This window comes from Nymphaea colorata, chromosome 5 (assembly GCF_008831285.2).
Source record: "Nymphaea colorata isolate Beijing-Zhang1983 chromosome 5, ASM883128v2, whole genome shotgun sequence".
In the NCBI taxonomy this organism is placed as follows: Eukaryota; Viridiplantae; Streptophyta; class Magnoliopsida; order Nymphaeales; family Nymphaeaceae; genus Nymphaea; species Nymphaea colorata.
The window spans coordinates 9504150-9516282 of record NC_045142.1 but is presented as its reverse complement, the minus strand read 5'-3'; the positions used below and the strand labels follow the sequence as shown (position 1 = coordinate 9516282).

General features: G+C 38.0%; 2 long non-coding RNA genes across 2 annotated transcripts; one reads left to right on the top strand and one right to left on the bottom strand.

Moving 5' to 3' along the window:
- Nucleotides 1-2686: 2686 nt before the first annotated feature.
- On the bottom strand, nt 2687-3560 carry LOC126410063 (uncharacterized). Its single transcript, XR_007573374.1, has 2 exons — nt 3061-3560; nt 2687-2879 (listed from the first exon to the last, which is right to left on the bottom strand). It is a non-coding gene; the product is annotated as an uncharacterized LOC126410063 (long non-coding RNA).
- A 6039-nt stretch (nt 3561-9599) lies between these two features.
- LOC126410064 (uncharacterized) lies at nt 9600-10931 on the top strand. Its single transcript, XR_007573375.1, has 2 exons — nt 9600-9759; nt 10461-10931. It is a non-coding gene; the product is annotated as an uncharacterized LOC126410064 (long non-coding RNA).
- The last annotated feature ends 1202 nt before the right edge of the window (nt 10932-12133 follow it).

Genomic DNA, 12133 nt, shown 5'->3' with positions numbered 1-12133 from the left:
TAAACTAAGACACCACTTGCAACACTTGGCAACAATGGGAGGAGGACTACCATCCAAGGAGTACACGTCCAACTCCAAATGATAATAATAGTAAAACAAAGATGAACAAGTAATATGAGTACAAGGATGGCACTCATGAAAAAAATAAGTTCAAGGTCTTGACTTTCTAAGCCACATTGTTGCAACAATTTAAGCACAACACTGGCCATTAGGGGTGAACGACGAGCTCGACTCGTTAAAGCTCCGCTAGTGAATGAGTTCAAGCCAATTTATTTGCTTAACGAGTCGAGCTCGAGTTCATGAGTCGACTCGTTCAAATAATAGAGTTAAGTTCAAGCTCAATACGTAACTGCCGAGTTGAGCTCGAGCTTTAATCGAGTTTGTCGAGACTTAATCAAGTCAATATAATCAAACAAGTTTACAAATTTGTTGAGCCTTAATCTAATCGAGCTCGAGCACAACACGTAACGATGAATATCAATTATATTCAAACAAGTTGGTCGAGTCTTAATCGAGTTGAGCTCGAGCTCAACATGTAATGATGAATATCAATTCTATTCAAATGAGTTTGTCGAGCCTTAATCGAGTCAATCTCAAGCTCAAGCTCAACATATAACTGCCGAGTCGAACTCGAGCTACTTTTGTCGATCTATTCTCGAGCTCGAAGTTTCATTAGTCGAGCCAAGTTTGAATTGACTGAACTTGGGCTCAACCCGGCTCATGTCCACCCCTACTGGCCATGGTGATACATGCAAAGCAACAAAAGCGCCATGGCGACACAGTGTATACCATCACATCAACACACCCAGAGGGCGGCCAGTCATGGCCAAAGAGTTAAGGGAGCGAGAGGGTAGCCATGGCCAGCGCCACCCATGGACAGAGAGACTGAGACAAAGACAAAAAGGTGGCCACCTATGTTCTCTAGCAATTTCTCAGGCATGCAGCGATGGTTGAAATCTTCAATTTCACATGTGATTTAGGATTGAGAAAAGGGGATTTAGGATACAAACGCGGGTCAGTTAGGGCTAGGTGTGAAGCCCGCTTTCCAGTTTTATTTAATTTTAAATTTTTAGTTAACAAAACTAAAAAAACTCCATCCCTAAGGCATATGCCTCAAGCACAGAGCATGCCACAGATGGAATGCCACAGATGGAGGCGCACACCTCTACCAAATGATGCACACGCTTCAGGGATATATGTACTCCTCACAGCCCTTCCTCAATGCATTTTTTCTAAAAAAAACGCTTTGAGTGATTTTTGTGTGTGTGTGTGTGTGTTATTTTTTTATGAGGAGGATGTTTTTGCATTTATATATTTCGCACATTTGTTGTTTCTGATCACACGCATTATCTTAATATAACAAGGATCTGTTTGTATATGTAAGATGACGTTAAATATGTTTTTTATACTGTTCTCTGCTTGCATATTTATTATTTTAATTGATTTGAAAAAATTTCAATTGCTTGTAGAGATATTATATATTTCACAATCTTACTGTTCAGATTTACGCTTCAAGACCTCCGAACTTACGCTGCCCCTCATAATAGGCTCAACAAATACATGCCACCATTTCAAATTGTCCATATATATTTTTTTAAGAATAAAGATGTGCGTGGCCGATGAATAAACCACATAAATTAATACGCATCACACCACAGCAAGATCTCGTGAACAAAGTTAATGTAAAGAAAGTGGGAAGACATATGGAAAAATTCGACAGAACATCCAAAAGTTGGATGTAATTTTCGACAAATGAAGAAAAAAAACCTTTCCAACGCCTTCCATCTAAATATCTAATGAGAAATATCTTGCAGATATTTCCTGTCATCATTCACACCTGTGCCTGATTTGTTCTGCCTTCGCTTTTCCTTGTTGACGTCAACAGAACTTTTCGTTAATTTCACCATGATGGATTAGTCAGCCAAACATAGATTTATACAACTCCATCAATATTTGGATTAAAAGCTTCTAGTCAAATTTTTCATGAGACAGATTGAATTAAAATTTTTAAATCTTGACTAAGCCGAAATATTATTTTTCACATGTGAATTAAAAAAAAAAAAAAAAAGATAAGGCTAAGGCCCATGCGAACCCTACGTTGGCTCCCACCCCTACTCTGCACATTGTTTTACCATTCTATTGGCTTTTTTCCCCTTTCAAACGTAGTTATGTAACATTTAGTAAAAAGAAAGCTGCATTTGTTAACAAAATTCGCCAGCCATATCCAGACGTGTCAAAACTGTCAAAGCGGAGACGAGGACGGAATGGTTGAGGCTATAGAAAAAGAGAAGAATTCACTCTAAAAAGGAGAAAAAAAAATCTTCTCGCCGTTGAGAGGAAAAAGGATGGAAGAATTCCTCTAATCGTTAGAATCGAAACCAAGTGCGAGAAAGAAGAAGGATCCGATCACCCATTTTCTCATCCCAAGTGGCAAGCCATTTGAGAGTTTGCCCCTTCAGAACCCGATTCAATGCTGCTGCTCATTTCGAATTCCCTTTTCCTTCTCCGATCAGCGGCTACGTCAAGGAATTTCGCTTTGATTTATGATGGGGTCTAAACCGATTTGAGACGCTACGCCTTTTATTTTCCATGAAGCTCTGTTAGTGCATTCCTCTGCCATTTCAGATTTTTGATTCCTTGAAAAGCTTTCCCTTCCTCAAAGAAAAGAAAAAAAAAAGGGAAACCATCACCAAACTCCCTTTTTACGTATTATTTCTTTTCAATGTACAAAACCATGTTGTTGAATTCTACATTGAAAAGAAAGCAAGCTAAAACAGAGAGAGAGAGAGAAGGGGAGTGTTATGATGCAGAAGCCGCCATCAGACTGCCTTGCAGAACCGTCAGCCTTCTTCTTGATCTGAGCCGAGGATTCTGGGCAACTGAAAAAACAAGAAAGCAAGCCATGAAACCTGATAAACAAACAGAGAAAAAGAAAACGACGGTTATGATGAGCTATTTCTTTCAAATCTACAGGACGATGAGGGGGTAAAAAAAGGATGCAGAAGAAGAGACCTTCTCAGTCCTCACGGTGGCCGTTATACAAAAGAGACAAGCGCATACCTGAAGAAGAAGGAGGAGAAGGGATGAGGTGATGGTGGAAGAGGACAGACACGAGGATGACAAGGCCAACCAGGCAGAGCATGACCATGTAGAGCTGCTGCCTACTCATGATCCTTTTTTTTTTTTCTTTCCTGTGGCACACACAAAATTAGGGAAACAAAAAAGGGACTAAAGAACTTGGGAAGATGGGAGCAAACCGCCCTTTCTGCCGCTCTGTTCTGCGACTCAGTTTCTCCTTGACCTTCTGATATACATATCAACGGAAGGGGGAAGTGGGGAACATGACGGTGGACGGTTTTGGAATGGGTGGTTTGAAAGAATCAGAGGGCCGTGAAGGAGCAGCAAAAAGAGAAAGAAAGGAGGCAGCCGTTGTTTGGCTCCCCTGTGGTGCTTATCGCTAAGGCCGTATTGGGCCGAGTTTCAACCAGCAAACGACGCGCCGCACCTCGGTTTTACCTCGCTAGCTGCGTCAATGCGTCCTCGTCAAAAAATATCTTCAATCCGAGTGGACGATTTACGCAGGGGAGGATGTAAGGCAGTCATCAGAGTCGTTCTTTTTAAGTATGGGCGTCGGGCCCGTTCGGTTTCGCCTTGCGTCAACTCCCCCACTAGGGACGGCTCGGTTTTTACAAGTTGGGTTCAGGCTTGGGTTTGATAGCCGAAACTCGAACTCCGCTCAACTCGACCCGATTATAATAATAAACTATTTTTTAAAATATAAAACATGTTGTTTAATATAAAATATATTTTTAATAATTATTATTATTATTATTATTATTAATTTAATTTTAAAAATTAATTGTTTCGGATCGGGCCTGGGTCAGGCCGATTGGAGCCAGCCCATCGAGCCCGGACCGGGTACCAAACCCCCGCCAGCGGCCCGGCATCCACCCTTACTCACAATTGGAAACTAGAGTTTGGGTTTGGCTGAACAGCCTGAAGCTCGAGCATAGGTCAAGTTTAGCTCGGTTTGTTAAAATAAAAAATATATATACTTTTTTTAATATAAATAAAAAATGTATTATAAAATATATTTTTATAATAAAAAAAGATATTATTATTAAATAAAAATAATATGGAAAAGATATCAAGTTGAATCGGGCCCTGTCTGGCCAACCCGAGCAAGCCTGGTAGGTTATCGGATCGACTGGAACTAGTGTTTGAAGCTGGAACCCAAGCTCGATCGAACCAAATACCAGGTACCCGTCAGACATCCGATCCGATGCTAACCTTGAATTGAGGATAACAAGAAGAACATGGTAAACAGTAACGTTAATGATAAATTTAAATTTATCAACAAATGTTATTTTATTTTATTTCATTTAGATTGAAAGATGATTAGTCACAACTACCATTAGGGGGCATTTGAATTTTGATGAATCAAAATTTCATCTCAAAATGAAATTAGCATGAAAATTTAATTATATTCAATTCCAGTTTTTTCTAATATTTGATAATATAAGTTTTTGATTACAAAGTTGAAAACCAATGGTTTCCTTTAAAGGAATTAAACCATTGAAATTGAAAGATATGACGGTTGGAATCACTTGAACACTTCTACCTTCAACTCACTACTCCACTCAACAACTACAAATCCAATAAAAAAAACAGCTATGATAGAAATAATTAATTGATTGAAACGCCGCTGCAGTTTTGCAAGTCACAGCCTAAAAAAAAATTTAAAAAATGTAAGAATGACACAATTGGAAAAAACGACAAGATGCCATTTTAGTCTTATTCCTGACACAAAAAGTATAATCATAGAACTCTGATCCATCGGCTTATTCAAGAATCATAGAATTTACATCTTGCATAAACACAACAAGGCTCACAATTCCAAAATCTTCCTGTCGCCATCCCTACCAGTTCACGTTGCTGCATGGTTCATGCAGATCCAACTTCCTTCTCTTGAACGAAGCCAACTTACCAGCAGAGGTTGGGGATCCACGTTCTCAAGCACAGCTTCCAGGTCTTTGATCATGCTCCTTTGTGCCAAAAAACTGAAACTCATTTCACTACAAGGTAGATGATCCAATCAACTTAACCGTCAAAGAAACCACAACTACGAAAAATTAGAAAACCAAGCAACATACATTATGCTACTTTACCTTCTGCAGCATTTTCTTGTGCAAGTTCACTCGTTACAGTTTAACTCCAACAATGTCATTCACTATTTCATAACACTACAATTCAAGCAATGAAAATGAATGCATGTATAAAGGTCTTCAAAGACAGTCGAGATATTCAACAAATCCAAATAGTTTTATTAAGCCTACTAAACTTCTGCGATTGACTACCTTTGAGTAAAGAAGCTCATAAAGCTTTTGGTATTCAGCTATAAGCGCTTGCTTCCAACTCATCATTTTGGGCCTGTAGATTATCAGGACAAATATTAGTGTACAAATGCCTAAAAGTGCTGTATAGATCAGTTTAGTAATTCATAGAGTTTCTAACATTGGCTTCAAGTGCTGCCTTATCTTCAAGAGTTATTGTTGTAGCTCATCAGGTTAGGACTATAAATCATCAGCACAAGTATTCGCAAGAAAATGTATAGAATACTACAAACATAGAATACCGATGTTAAAAGAGTCTGAGCAGTCCCTTACCAGAGAACCGATGTTGATGTTAAAAGGAATTGTATCATCTTTGAGCCTACATTGGCAGCTGTGGCCAGCTAAAAAACTTCATTCCTCAGGCCAGTTTCTTCTACCTTCAATAATGGACTTGAGGCGTTTCATACATCCTTTGTTGTTGGAATGGATGGCAAAGGGGATCGGGCTGGTGGAATGCATTATTTCCCCCCACTTGAGAATGTTAAATTCTACATCATCTACACCATAGCATGCTTTCAGGGGCAGCCTCCTTTAGTACTAGCATCGGAGTCCAGCCTACCACTATTCTTTTGCATTTGATGATCAGGGTGATGACATGCAACTTATCTGAGATGTCAACATCTTCCATTACATTTGAACAATAAGACCATGGCACCCCCAAAGGTTAACCAGATTTTTGTCCATGTCATTCCATTGAAAGGCTTTGTAGGCCTCTTTGCATTTGTGCCAAATGATGTGAATGAGGGACTTAGTCCTATTCATGTCCCAACCTTCATGGTAGGCCTTGTTCTTGGCCCAGCAAAGCTACCAGCAAACTATATGAAACGTGACCGACCAATTGGTCATCCAATGGTGCTTGAAGCGATTATTCATCCAGATTTAGAGCTCTTGCTTGTTGTCCTGCCAGGTTGCTCTGGACTTCCCAAACTTTTTGACTATCCACTGCCAAGTTTTAGGACATTAAATGAGGAGGTGACGATTAGATTCTTTGGCTTTGCGGCATAAGGTGCATCTATTTGCTAAGATTATCCCTCTTCTCTAAAGACAGTCCAAAGTAGGTAGCCTTTGTGCCTGAGCGCCTCATAAAACAAAACAAGGCTGGTGACAACTTCCTATTGGGTTTAGATATCTACCCAAACCAGTCCCAATTGTCTTTCAAGGTGACCTCACAAACCTTTGTCATGGCAAGTTGAATGTTGATTGGGTGTTGTAGATATTTATTTATAGCCTTAGCAACATTCATCAGCTTGGTTAGGCATGCTAGGAACGAGAGTGCAATTCCAGCACCCAGACCACAGATTGTCTGTTGGCCGATTGTCAATAGGTGTCGGGCTCAGACCTGAGAATGGACTATACCTCTCTGAGTCGGCCATTGCCTACTGGATCAATGGCCGATGCAGCACCTAACACTAATTGGTGGGGGGTGGAGGTCGTCGGGACTGGGGGTGAGCGAGAGAGAGAGGAGAAAGGTGGGACAAGGGAGAAGGAGGCAGCTCGAGCAAAACAAACGTAAAGTGAATTGGAATGCTTGAACCAAAATTTCACACTCCAACCGACACAACCCGAGCTGGAATTTTTTATTTTAGAATTTTCCGTAATTAACTTTAATTTTGATTCAAAACAAAAATCCTACTCTTCATAAACAGGCATTTTGATTCCAAAATTCCACTTATTTCAAACGACTTTCTAGTGTTTTCTCTAGAGATGTCAACGAATAGGATTATACCTTTTACTATATCTGATTTTTCAGGTATTTATATATTCAAATTTGGACTCGGATTCGAATGCAGATGAAAAAAAATATTATACCATATCTAAATCCGACTTTTAAATCTGCATTTGAATCCTATCTGAATCCGACTTTTAAGCTATGTTCGATCCAAATCTAACTTTTAAGTTATATTTGAATCCAATCTAAATCCAGTTTTTAAGTTATATCTGAATCTGATCTGAATTCAACTTTTAAATCATATCTGATCTGAATCTGATTGTTAAGTCATATTCCGAATCCGCTTGGAATGTGACTTTTAGGTCATATGCAAGTCTGATCCAAATCCGACTTTTAAATTATGTTTGAATTTGGTATGAAAATCTAATCTTATTAATTAGCTAATTTTGAAATATATTATCCACATTTAGAATTTAAATCTTAGTCAAACTTAGTAAAGTAAGCCAAGACCATATTTTTTAGAACATGTACATATTGTAGTAATGCAATAAATAATGTAGGAATGTATTCAAGTAGCCTACAGATTGTATTTTGAAGATCATAGTTAAGGAACTAACATATCAAATGAAGGCAAGTGCAATTGAATGCTCAGATTAGAGTAACAATGGTTGGAACTTGGTGTTGCAGGCCATTTAATTAAATAATGGTTACCAAGAGAAAATTAACATATATTTTTATCAATTTCTTGAAGAAAATGGTGTGCAACATGCTTCTTTTCTAGGCTCAACCAATGAGATAGATATGTAGAACACAACAAAACGTGACCATCACTTGAGGATGAATGAATAGTCAAATATTTCAAAATGAAGCCTTCAAGAGATTTACCCATTTTAAGTAATAAGAAATATAACAAAGTAATACAAAATATATATTGTTTGCACCAAATGAACTATAAAAACTCAATCTTAACCTCATACTAGCCTAAACTGGATTGTTGGTATTTATCATGTCTATTGAGAGAGAGCAAAAGAGTTGGGGGTGGAGAGAGAGAAAAAAAAAAACTATAACAAAGTATATACGAATCACACCACATTATCAACCTTCATTCTTTAGAGCATTCAAAATTCTAATTTTCAAAATTGTACTTATCTATTATTTTTTGATGCAACAAGAGACTAAATGAGTCACTCTTTGGCGACCTCGACAAGAAAACATTTTACCATATAGTACTAGCTTGCAATGATTATCTTTTAATGACTCAACTTGCCTAAAAGGATATGTTTTTCATATTTTGATATATACTTTGATCATGTTGACACTATGTTGTGGATAAAGTTAACATGCTTTATGCAAAAGAACAAACTTGTGCCATCTATTGGTTAATAGAAAAATAAGAAATCTATTTAAGACCCATCATATTTCAATGACGATGCCAAACAATAAAAGAAAAATGTACAGAATATGAACACATAGCCTTCTGTGGTTGGTCCACCCAATGATGATGTTATCTTTGCATGTCCATTGCTTCATAATAATTATGTTTATGACTAATGTGAGAAATTTATCTTTGTTCTTTTGGTAAAAGCTTTGTCAAAAGAGCCCAACTTTCTCAATGGGCTAAGGTTTCAAGACCCAAGGAAGCCCTGGTCAGGTATACCTTTATATAGTTTATGTTCATTTGGTATCATGGAAGTAAAGTTGGCACTTGTGGTAGATCTGCTACCTAAAGACCCTACCTACCATTGTGGCAGCTTACAATTTCAAAACCTACAGTCCACCTCATGAGATATCTTCATGGTTCACGTCTTCTGAACGAGATCATATATTAGTTCATGATTTCGCCCTAAAATCACATTGAATTTTAGCTTATGGATTTGGATTTGATAAATTTGTTAAGATGCTTGTTATCTATTAGATATTTAGATCGGACATCATTTCTTCAGTCTGAATCCGATCTGATTTTTTAAGATGGTGCTAGATTTCTTTTAGTATTTATTCAAACTTTTTAAGCAATTCGGATGGATACCAATCTTGTCAATTTTAAGATCATGATTCTAGAATTGCTGAAACTAAGAAGATGATGTCGTTTTCTGTAATCGGATCGTGTTTATTTCGAGTGGATGACCTCTTCCAAAATCAAGATCCAATGTTTGATGGACCTTCATGGAGAAAATTGGGGAATGTTGGAATGTAGTCTCGTTTTTGAATTTTATAAGGAATTTCTCAATCAACTATATAAACACGCTGTGACCGCCGACGCCTGCTTCCATCGTTCTTTCTCTCGTTTTCCCTCCCTTTCTCTCGATTATTCTTCATTTTTAGTTTCTCCAATTGTTCTTTTCAATTGACAAATGTGTTTTTAAGATCTAGTGATGATGGTGACGAAATCACCGGTGTTGATTTGGCACTTTTTTTTCATTTTCATGTCAGATTTTTCACTCTCTGCTCAACGATTTGATTGTTTTATGGTACCCACCATCTTTCCAGCGTGTTCCAACAACAACCAACATTTCAGAGCAAGGCAAATGGGTGGCAGCCTTTGCTCTAGGTTAGAAGAGAAAACCCAACCATAGGTTTCTAGTTTTTTCGTATTATTTTTCAAGAGATGGAGCAGGCATCCTCCAGTGGGTGGAGAAGACGCTGGTGTGGATGTTGGCGGGTTTGCCAGAAGGTCAATCACAATGGCTTGGCCGGAAGGTCACTTTTACTCCTTCCTCTGCTTCTTCTTCATCATTTTTTTCTTCTTCCTCCTTCATTTTTCTTCTTTCTCCACTGTTTTGTTCTTCCCCATTTTCCTCTTTTCCTTGTTTGGTTTTTTCTTCTTCTTCTTTTTCTCTCTGCCTTTTTTTCTTCATCTCCTTTTCTTCTTCATATTTCGCTTTTCTCTTCTTCTCTTCTTCTTTTGTCATCATTTTGTTCCCCTTTGCTCTAGGTTAGAGGAGAAACCCAACCATAGACCAAGTGAGTTTTTGGGTTTTTTGTGATATAATTTACCAAGCGATTGAGCATGCATTCTCCGTTGGCGAAGAAGATGCTGGTGCGGTAGGACAGACGTTGGTGTATTCGCCGGATGGTCATTCACCATCTGGATGTCATTTTTCCTTCTCCTCCTCCCCCTTTCTCTCCTTCTCTTGCATCGTTTTTTTCTTCCTCCCCTTCTTCTTCTTTCTCCATCATTTCGTTCTTCCCCATTTTCTCCTCTCCTTTGTTTGTTTTTTCTTCTTCCCCTTTATTCTTCTTCTTCTTTCACTGCCTCCTTTTCTTCGTCTCGTCTCCTTTTCTTCTTTTTCATATTTTCTCTATCACTTTTCTCTTCTTCCTCTTTTTCTTTCTTCTTTTGTCGTTCTTTTTCTTACCCTTTTCCATGCTTGACTTCTGCAAATCAATTCTTGATGCAGAAAAAATTAAGAAAAGGAGAGGGAGAAGAATAGTTGCAGCTGAAAACGGCCACTCCATGAGGCAGATAGGCTTGTACTGCCAGAGGAACCGATGCTGGTGCGGAGGTGCCGCTGGAGTCGATAGTGATGCCGCTTCGATGCATTGTCTCTCCAATGGGCAGATTTTGCAGCCACGGATTCTTGTTATGGAAGTTCCAGAATTCTAGGCAACATCTATTTTTCCCATCCCCAGTTTGATGAACTAAAATGGATTGATTTTAAATTTTTGAAAGCGTATTTCCGGGTAAGCAAACATGCCCTCAAAGAAGATCAGAAGAAAGGTTTTCGAAATGGCAAATGATGCACCATCATTTTAATACATTTTGTATGTATTCATCCATGAACTTAAAGTTTAAAACTCATGTTTTACATTGTTTTAGTGTTAAGAGATGATGTCTTCAATTACATGATTTTTACGTTTAAAACAAGAGATACTGCTGTTTTGGAGCTAGTTTGAGTTTCTTAATATCCATCGTAGCCTTCAATCTCCTTGAAAGATAAATGACAACATATCATAATTAATTTTGTCTTTTTTGCTCTCATTCATTCTTAAAGATATTGAGCTCACATTTATGATCCAGAGCAACAAAGGGTACTATTGGCAATGGCTCTCACCCTTGCCAATAAATTACCTAGGGCTAGCTGCCGCCAATGATATTACTAGCAACGCCGCAACGGCCATCAGCCAAGCGGATAACTTAGGCCAGCCATTGCCATTTGCAGCATTGGGGCTGACTAGCTGCAAGGCTAGGAACCATTGCCAATAAGTCTATTAGCAGCGGTGTCAACCGTAGCAAAAACCTAAAACCTAACTTTGAGAACGACTTCTACCGTTGTTAATGGTAGTAGTCAGTCTCTGACCTTATATTTATATGACCTTATATTTATATATATACCGGTCCAGCATCCAGCTATATATATATATATATATAAAATAAGAAAAAACTTAAGAATGAAAATTTATAATTAAAAAGTTGATGAAAAATGTGCCTTATCTTACCACAAAATATACGAAATTACCTAAGAGAGCTCAAAGCTCTACAAAGACGGTCACAAGTACATTGACAAACATAAGAACCAATCTAAATTTCAGGTACATGTCAAACCACAAGAACAAAACGGAGCCACAATCTCGAGTTACTTTTTGCTGCCTTGTTGCAGGTACGTAACTATGATTTTCCCATTAGAGCTTTTACCACTCTACCGCACATATAGGTCTTTAACCCCAGCCTAGAAATGTCCATTTTTCTAACCCATCCTGAAAAATTCCGTTCAAGAATCCTAAAGATAAGTAGTTCATTTTTTTAAACCTAGGCAGAGCAGTAAACATAAAAACTTTAGGATGTAAAATTAAGTAGCAAAAAAGAAAGATCAATTAGCAATGCAACATAGTAAGTACATCTTACAATCAAGGACAACAAAATGCCTAGAAATAACATCTAGATAAAGAGTAGTTAGTGAAGTATTTACAACAAATCTTATGATGCTGGCTTCAAGTGCTAGATATGACGCAGTCAAGATTGAGCTATCAAAACTGGTTTCCTTTGGACCAGCAAAATCAACTAAAGGGGTTTGCTTAGCAATCAGACCACATTTGCCAACATCTACAAGATGTCCACATGTTATGAAGCAGC